Below are 9,820 nucleotides of genomic sequence, written 5' to 3'. Positions count from 1 at the left end.
AACCAACTACCATCATGTTTATTATCATATAAACTTAACTAATATGAGGCAAAGTTTAATATTAACTGAAAAAACTCTTTTGCAAGTTAATCAAACAATTGATAAAGTACAAAAACCTATGTACAATCTTTTAGTTACTAGAATTAGTGATTTACTAAATCAAGTATATTCAATCAAAGACTTTATCACTCATTACAAGACAAAACGTAGAACTAAAAGAGGACTATTCAATTTTCTGGGAAAAGCACAAAAATACTTATATGGAACATTAGATGCGGATGATGGCGAACGTTATGACAATTACATTAAAATCATCCAGGAAAATCAATACTTTACATGATGATATTTCCTCAACTCAAACCATTGTTAAGCAACTAATAAAAGACGTTGATACTCAGCTGTCTAACATAAAGTCAAATCAGCAAAAACTGCAAGACCGTGTGAACGACTTAACACAAATGACTCAGTCTACGTCAACGACTATGTACTTAGTCATATTACTAGATAACTTGGAAAACAATATTCACATCCTCAATGAAATTCGCAACAATGTGCAAACTGCTATCAATTTTGCAGAAATTAACATACTACATCACAGCATCTTAAAATACAAAGAATTACGAGCGATTATTCATAAATTGAAACCAGAAACTCGAATTCCTTTTGACAACTTAATCAAATACTACGAGACAGCTCACACGGACGTAACTATAAAAAATGACCTAATCATTTTCTACATTGCGATCCCGTTGATATCCGGTAAACCCTACACATTATATCGAGTTTATCCGATCCCAATCAATAATCAAATAATAACCCTTACCAATCCATACCTATTAAAATCTTCAAATGATTTCTATAATTTAAAGGAAAAATGTCCAAAAATTGAGAAAATATCTCTTTGTTTAGAGGAAGTTTTAAACTCAAACGAACCTTGTGTAATGAAATCAATAAATCTAACAAATCATTGTCCAATGGTTCCAATAAATTTCAAGAAAACTTCAGTCACTCAATTAGAGGATAATTCTATTATAATAATACCAACTCAAAGTGAGAACATTCAATTTCAATGTCCAAATCAAAAATCGATTGAAATTATAAATCAACCATCATTAATTTTACCATCAGAATGTTCAACAAAAATAAAAGATAAGATTTATGAATCTCAAAATCCAGAAATCATCAGTTCACGATTAAAATTGCCAACCATCGTTATTGATGAAAAATTGGTACAAGGAATTGAACCTTTACAATTAACGGAAATTAATCTAGATAAGATTCATGAAGACTTAGAAAGAGCAAAACAATTAACTGTACATCATCTTAAGAAATTCGATGTTGTTAGCTCTAGCGTATCAATTATATTAATATTAGTTATTATCTTAATCATTATTGGTATTGTAATTTACTTTTACTATAGGAAAAATAAGGACAATGTAAAAGTGGACATACAACTAGAAACCCTCGAAAATGTACCCCGATTTTCTCAGTCTTAGTGAGGGAGGAGTTATATGGCCATTTCTGATGATCTAATACTAAATAGACATCCTCACACTAGCTTGTTAAGTCAGCATTTATTTTCCTATTTATACAGCAGCATTTGTGCATGTAATTAGTCATTAAGATATCTCGCTTGGTTAACGTTCAAATGTAATTTCGTTCGTTTTTAATAAATAAAAGTTTTTTAAAAACAGAAGTTGCATTAATAAGAACAAAATTTATGTAAGGCATACTTCCTAACAATTTATAATGAAAAAAAAAACAGTAATGCAGTCATGATCAATTGTTTATTAACAATTTTTTATGGTAACCACATACAGAGTGTCCAACAGTGGATGGTATAGTCTATACGAAGTCAGTTGGGACAGGTCAAAATACGGGGTTCGATCAACACACCACATAAAGCATAGGGAAAAACGAGCAAATTTGTATGTGATTGTCCCCCGTAGAAATTTGCAGCGAGTCAACGTGGACTTGATGTGTGAGTGTCATCAATAATTCTGAGTATAACCACCGTAAAGCTGTTTGATTGGTTGCATCACAGTTTCTATTGGCCAGCATTTTAGAATCTATTGTTAGTTTTTTCAGATGCTTGTTAGACCCTCGATTAGCTTCCGTACTTGTGGAAAAGGCAGTGCAGGCCGGTATTTAGAGTTTTCATTCGTATCATATTAAAATATAAATAATATTGTTCAGTGTGTGTTTACATATTTAATACAGTTCTTGGGGGTTTAAGTTACATTGTTTATTAACAATGATACCTTTTTCTTACTTGTTTTATTGATCAGTTCATGCAAAAAGCGCCTTAATAAATTTTTATAACGCCGCCCATGTTTAACAAAGACGCCGACGATTATTCCACCAGAATTGTTTTTTGAGTAGTTTCAACTGACTTCGTATATACTATACCTTAGACGTTTTTGAAGATCTGAAGGTACGATCATTCTGAAAGTTTGCGTCTTAGGTATCAGCTCTACCATATAAATAGTTTTACCAGTGCCACGTTGCTGCTTGTACTAAAAACTAGAAGCAACTTTGTTATTTTAAGATCTTGTATAGATTCTGATAAATTCAGAATGGCAATCTGTGTACCTTTCACCGCTTCCGAGATTTTGCAACATTATTGATTTTTTTAATGCTAACATTGCATCAATAAATTCTTTAGTCAGTTATCTTGATTTGTAACAAAAACATTTTGGTAACAGTTCATTAAAAGCTGACGAACTATTATTACGGTAAGAAATTGATTCTAAATTATACAAAGTGGCTGAAAATTTATATATTTGTCGCCAGTCATAAGAACATTAAAACTTGTGTTTTTTTAATGGAAACCCCTGTAGGGATTTCTTCAAAAAAAAGGCAGAAGTGCAAAAAAATTTACTTAAATGAAATTTGGCATGCATGTTTACCCTTTTGAAATGATCGTTGATTTTTTCAATTTTTTTAAATAATCTGCACAATCCACTTACCTGGTTGTTTTCATAATATTGCGGTTTAGTTATTTGTTAACTTCTGAAGTTTGAGGTTATGCCACTTTATTTTATTAGTGGTAGTACTTTTTTCATTATAGGATAGTTCAGTGAAAAACGTATGCTACGAGCAAATTTTTGCAAAAAAATGCACGTAGCATACCCAAGACCGCCTAGGTATTTTCCTTGTAACTCGTAGTTGAGGACTTTTTCGAGTGCCTAGTATTGTCACGTACGTGGATTTCTTGTGCCTTTTGTATTTGTAACCGGGGTTAGAGCCAGCTGAGCCGTTAATGTCCGGAAGGGATATCTACTATTTTCAAGAACAACTAAAAAGCCCTTGGTTAGGGCAAAACACCAGGGTTTCGTTTCTTAATCCATAGGGCTAGACATCTCGATCCGCTATTACCAGGATAATCCTGAAACCTGTACCAGTACTCGTGATTGTCATAAAGGCTCAAGTTGGACGTGGGACAAAGATATCGTTCCTGCACAGGGGCTGATCGCCTAGGAGTCTAGGGACAGTTGTCAGGCAAGCCTATTGACCCATCCTAACCTAACTAAGCACTTATAATTAGCTGCTATCACAAATGTTGACCTTTAGTTGTTTTAATGTTCAGGTCACAAGGTTCCTAATTAAGCTAGTTATCACCATATAATTAGCTCGGTTTGTTCACAGCTCCATTGGTTATCGGTTATCTTAGCAAGTGTTACACACATTACTTAAACATTCATCTTTTCAGATTAATCGTTTGTCCAGATTTTCATAAAACGCCTAAAATAGTATTGTAACATAGAAATTACACTATGTTCCGTTACCAAATATTGCCTCGGTCTCCCCCAGTACAATGTCTGTGTAAGCAAGATCGGCGAATTGAGGTCATGATGTGGATATAAATACAGCACCAAAAGCACGTACAAATCACCGAACTCTGGGGTCTTCCCCAGAGGGAGGTTACTGACTGATATCTGGGTTAGTCTGGGTACGCCTCTTGTGTAACGAAACGTGAAGCAGTAGGTGACCAAGTGCCACACCCGAGTATCAGCCCTAGCAAAGAAAATAGTGTGGGCGTGCAGCAAGGGTTGCCGCACCTACTTACCTCCCTTTGCTAGAACCATAACGACTTTACTGGCCCGGTGAATGCCATCGAACACGAGTCTAGGGTTCATTCATCGCCGATAAAGCGTTTGCCTCCGTGAACCTTCTACCTACTCTTACCTGCATCCCACATCATGCTCCTCGCCATCTTGACAATCTGGAGGTAAGATTATTGTAGGTACCTATTATTTTAACTTCACAAATAAAGTGGGTTACCTGTGGAAACCTGAGTTTTCTTCCCTCTGGGCTACCCCGCAACGTGACATGGTGGAGGCGCCGAGTAGTAGATTTATTTTTTCATTTAAAAGTGTCATTTTGTACTTCGAAATAAGGCACCGAACTTAAATTGAAACCATAATATTTCTTTTTCCTAGAGTTCGATTTTCGGTATCTTGAAAAGTAAAAAAACCTTTTTTAATTACCAAAAGTTCAAGCCGTCTTTCGACAATGTATAATTAAAAGTCTTTGGGGCTCCGGATAATCCAATTAGTTGTACAACATGGCTGGCTTTGTCGCAAATTCCCGAACGACTTCTCTAAAACTGTAACTTTCAGGTCATTGCTTTTGTGAACTACGTCTTCGTTGAAATTTTCGATTAATCGGTTCTAATTTTTATCCTGGAATCTCTAATTTTTGTTGAACAGTATAGGTTACAAAAAAATCTAGATTAGCATAGGATATTTTTCAGCAAAGATACAATCTTCCAGGCGGACTAGAAAAATTGCATTAACGACGATCCAACAAAAGCAAACAGACTGGACGCTTCCTGCAGTAAATAACCACGAAATCCTGAAAACCAGTTGACGAATGTACAGCACGATAACAACTAGCATTTCGCATTGCTTTTAAAATGGCCGAAACAGATTTCTTGCTGGTGTAAATCCGAGTTTAGTGCCGTCACGAGAATGTCGCATTTATTTGTAACGCACGACAGGGTAGATGAAACTCGGTTTAATCGTTTAAAAATTTCTAAACATTTTATGGATACCAAAATTTCCTTGAGTGTTGAAATTTTTATATGGACTATATCAGTCAGCAGTATGTAAATTATTTATTATTTAGAGATATCCGAAAAAAAGCTTTGAAACTTATTAAATGGAAAGGGTCAATGAAATTGTCACGATGAGATATTTTTTTAATTTTAACTATTTGTTTTTCTGCTTATGTAACCATCATCAACGTTTATGGAAGATGTGTTGTAAAGGATTTTTTAATGGGGACTGACCAACCCCCATTTTCGGGCATCCTTGTATGAAATTACAAAAATGATAGCCATTTGAGGTAATTTAAAAAGATTAATTTAAAAATTATTAACAAAATATTCCTATCCTTAAAATAACAGGGCTAATAATGGAGATTTTCGGAATGTGCTTGAAATTCTGCAAATATTTTCTATAAAAAAAAATTCGGTGGTAATACCACGAAAACTTAAAATTACCGATAATTTTCTTGATAGCAAACTTTGCATAATTTGTAAGGAAAACATGCTAGAATAAAAATTCTCTGGTTAATTTAAAAAATTGGTCATCTACCACATTAAATAAACCAGTCGTACAGTGGAATTATTATGATTTTATGACGACGTGAAATTACCCTAAATCATTTTTTGAAATGTTAGCTATTAGAATAGTATTTTGTTCAACAAAGGTGAATAAGATGTCCTTATCGCACAAGGACGAAGGCACAGTGCTCAATCGGACGAGGGCGATATGGGCAATTCGCCTGAGCTTACTTACCAAATTTCACAAAAAAAACTACTCTCTTTCTAGCCTATTTCATACAAAAACAAGTCTATTTCATATCGCACGCTAAAAATTGCCTGTGATTGGGGTATTTCATATCGCACAGTTGTGGAAAGTCTAGGATTCTATATTCGTTCAACCGGTGGCAATTGCCTACTTATCCGTTCTCTAAACTGTTAAGGAATTAACCAATATCCATGTAGGAGTAGAAAAATTAGTTTTTTTCTACTCCTACAGTGATTTGGAGGGTTGTGCTTTGGCGGTCAAGCAGGTTTTTATTGACGCATCTTTTTATTTGGAAGAGGAATATTTTAATTATGTTTTTCAAAAAGTACTTGTTCAAAATTTGATCATACCTAATTACTCCAACGGTCTGACAGTTATTGCAAAAAAAAAGATTTTTTAAACTAAATTTTGGAGGACTGTATCTTCCTTAAGAAGCGTTTTTCAGCAAAATGCCATAATGCATGTCAACTCATGTTTGATGAACTATCGGATAGTTAGTTTGCATCTGCGTGGTTCCCTGGCGATCACCATGCTATTTGTTTTGGTGGTTATTATTTCGTCTGCGTAACATTATTATCTTAAGTTGTTGGTTTCCCATCTTGTATGCCCAGTTTACCTTGTCAACCTTGAGCACTTACTCTATTCCTCCGTCCATTCTGATGTTGAACAGCAGTGGACTGAGACTCTCTCCTTGTCGTATCCTTGTGCTTTTGCTGTATTTTTCTGTTATTGATAATGCTGTTCCTACTGCTGTGGTGTTTTTTGCGTTGAGCTCTCTATCCATCTTAGTGATGCTTCAGCTCATTCATTACATCCTTCAGCCTTATTCTGTTTAACGCTTTCAATTCTATAAAGCACAGATATGATGATGATGATATTGTTAGATCGGCTCCCTACGGAGAAGACACTTAGGCCGCTAGCTGGGCCCATTGTGACCCATCACAAGCTAGTAACCCTCCAGTTTGGTGGCCCTGACTCCTTGGCCGGGTACCTTGAATATCTAAGGGGTTGATTACACTCTTACCCCAAAGCTCTTTTCTGATCGTCGCAAGTGCCGGTCACTGTGTGAGAACATGTATCGGAGTTTCCTCGTCTTCCAGACACAAGCGATATTCCGGATCCCAGATATGTACGGAAGCACAGATATGTAGTTTTGTTATAATCTATTGCCTTTTCTACCTGACAACGAACACTGCATCAATCATCAAACGGTTTTTCCGGAAACCTTGCTGCTCCTCGCTTATTGTGGTGTAACCTCGTGTGTAACTGAGAATGCGTTGGTGCAGAATAGTTGTATCTCATCAAAAGTCTTTTCCATAACTTGTGAAATTAGATACGTATTCAGTAACTAACCTTGTATAACTTATTTATTTATTTTTTCTTTGTTTATTGGGTCTTCTGTCTCACACAAAAAAGGTTTGTTGGAAAAATGGAATTTCGCACTATTTTCAACTAAGTTGAAAATAACATGAAAATAACATTAACCTAGTCGTCCCAACACAAGACCACTGACTTAGGCTCGGTCTTGATACCTAAAAACGCTGACGTTTCGGTGGAAAATCTACCACCGTCTTCAGAGAATCTAAAAAAGAACACAACGGCAGAACACAGAAAACAACAACTTAATAAATATTAAACCTGATAATGTTCAGTTTGGAACTCCGAGAAGGGTTTTGTCAATGAAAATTGACATAAATTTTGACTTTTTGTCATTCCAATAGAAAAGATTATTTATTGTTGTAGTGAAAGGTGGGTTTTATAATGAAAACAAAATTACAAGAAATTTCAGTTTCGTTTGATATGACCAAGTGTTATCTCCTCCTCTAGAATATTTAACCAAGTTTGGTCAATATTAATAGAGGATGTCGCAACACAGGAGTCATGGTTTAATCTAATATATGCACTTTCTTTTATTTTACGTCTTTTTGAAAAAGTTTCTTTGTCTATGATACTACATTCATTCCATTTGACTCTATGATCATTATCAAACGCGTGTTGGCATATATTAGATTTGTGAAAGTCTCCAGTTCTTAAATAATTTTGGTGTTCGTTAATACGTTTTTTAAAGGTCTGGAGGTTTCACCAATATAAAATTGATTGCATTCGCAAGGAATTTTATACCAGGTGCTCCTGGACATAGGAGATTACACATGGGAAAACGGTTTTGATTTTTTTGCGCCTGTACGGTTGATTTGATTGAAAAATCGTAATAATGAAAGTTGTAGTACCTATCACGGACTAGTTTTCTGTATTTTTTTCGGCTCTCTAACTTGAGCCCTTTCGTCGTAAAACACGAACAAAAATGAGAAAATTTAAACTTTTGGCCTGCACTGTATAGGCGGTTGTCGGGCAACGGGTAAACAGGTCATTGTTGCTGGTACGGTTGCTCGACAACCGCTTATACAGTGCAGGTAAAAAATTTAAATTATCGCATTTTTGTTTGTGTTTTACGACGAAAGCGCTCAAATTAGAGATCTGAAAAAAATACAGAAAACTAGTCCGTGATAGGTACTACAACTTTCATTATTACGATTTTTCAATCAAATCAACCGTACAGGCGCAAAAAAATCAAAACCGTTTTCCCATGTTAATCTCCTATGTCAAGGATGCTCTTGGACACCTGGTATATCGCGTTGCTTGTAGATTCATTTTCATTGTGAGGTTTTGTTTAAGTTAAGTGTGATCTTAATGTGTTTTGAGTTCTAAATATTGTTCTGATGTTATATTTTTTAGCTATTCGTTTGATTTTGTCAGAAATACCTGGAATGTAAGGAATAAAAAGGTTAGTAAACAATTTTTCTTTATTAAATTGTTCATTAGTGCAAATAATTTTGGCTCTATCAAATAAACTGTTTACAATACCTTTTTTTTACAATTATTATTGGATGATTGGATTTGTAGTTTAAATATCTATTTGTGTGGGTTAGTTTTCTATATACTTTTGTTTCAAATTTGTTTATGTCTTTTTTGATTAGAATGTCTAAGAATGGAAATTCGTTATTTTTTTTCAGTTTTTTTTAAATTTATTTATTGCTGTTTTTTTGTCCATTGGAAGCAGATACGTATCCGACGTATCCGCCACAGGCTCCCAACGGGTAGAAAATTTGTTGATATACCCTCAACTATTCTCAAGCTATTCGAATAATTTGCAAACTTTGGCTTCTTTTAAATTTCACATTCTTTATTTTATTCAGCAATCACATGAAAATATAAAAACTTCCATCATAATACGGTAAACTTTGTGCATTTGACATTAATTAGGTAGGTTAAGATATCCTTTCGATTTATTCTACTTATTTTTGTTGTTGATTTCTGGTTTTTTTGGTAATGTTTTTGGGTTGTTTCCTTACGCCTTTCCCGCTTTTCAATAAAAGGGTTGGCGGATCCTACTACGGCTATAAAAATGGATGATGACTACCCTTTTGGTTCTAAGTTAAGTATCTTTATCACGATCACTCTTTGGCAATCTGATCGGAGCATGCGCTGCAGGATCTGACGTCTGCGCCGCCTTAAATTTTATTTTTGCTACACGGCTTTTCAGTTTCCTTTTCATATAATAATTTTTAAATAATATTACATATAATTAAAATTATATCACACCCTTTCGGCAGCAAATAAAACAATGATCTCATTCAACATTTTTAAATAACTTTTACATTAAACAATTTTTGCAAGTCGTAACACCTTGCGTAATCGAATAACTAATCCAAAAACTTCCTAAGAACGTAGGAAAAAACTGAAAGAAGCTGAAATCAATGTAAGGATTTGTAATTCAAATAGTGGCTATTGTCATTCTTATTACAATAAAATGTTTTAAACGGAAATTTACGTATAATTGTTCCACAAATTCGATTACGTAAACCGATTCAATAATTTTCAATTATAGTTGACCAATCAACTTCCAGTTCTAACAAATGGCTGCCCTAACTAGCAATCAAATCAAAGCAAAAAATGTTGGCACGTGCAGTTCTCCTATTGCATTACTTCGACTTTCATAACGCGAA

At 34.5% G+C, this 9,820-nt stretch overlaps 2 long non-coding RNA genes across 2 annotated transcripts; both read right to left on the bottom strand.

Moving 5' to 3' along the window:
- Positions 1-1,842: 1,842 nt before the first annotated feature.
- Positions 1,843-5,219, bottom strand: LOC145740150 (uncharacterized). The gene is made up of 3 exons (XR_014181353.1): positions 4,285-5,219; positions 4,070-4,225; positions 1,843-4,017 (listed from the first exon to the last, which is right to left on the bottom strand). It is a non-coding gene; the product is annotated as an uncharacterized LOC145740150 (long non-coding RNA).
- A 1,092-nt stretch (positions 5,220-6,311) lies between these two features.
- On the bottom strand, positions 6,312-7,893 carry LOC145731435 (uncharacterized). Its single transcript, XR_014178803.1, has 4 exons — positions 7,170-7,893; positions 6,714-7,113; positions 6,433-6,663; positions 6,312-6,376 (listed from the first exon to the last, which is right to left on the bottom strand). It is a non-coding gene; the product is annotated as an uncharacterized LOC145731435 (long non-coding RNA).
- Between the last annotated feature and the right edge of the window lie 1,927 nt (positions 7,894-9,820).

This window comes from Ips typographus, linkage group LG1 (genome assembly GCF_016097725.1).
Source record: "Ips typographus isolate SLU linkage group LG1, UJ_Ityp_2.0, whole genome shotgun sequence".
Classification (NCBI taxonomy): Eukaryota; Metazoa; Arthropoda; class Insecta; order Coleoptera; family Curculionidae; genus Ips; species Ips typographus.
The sequence above is the reverse complement of the archived record's forward strand: the minus strand, read 5'-3'. Positions and strand labels throughout refer to the sequence as shown.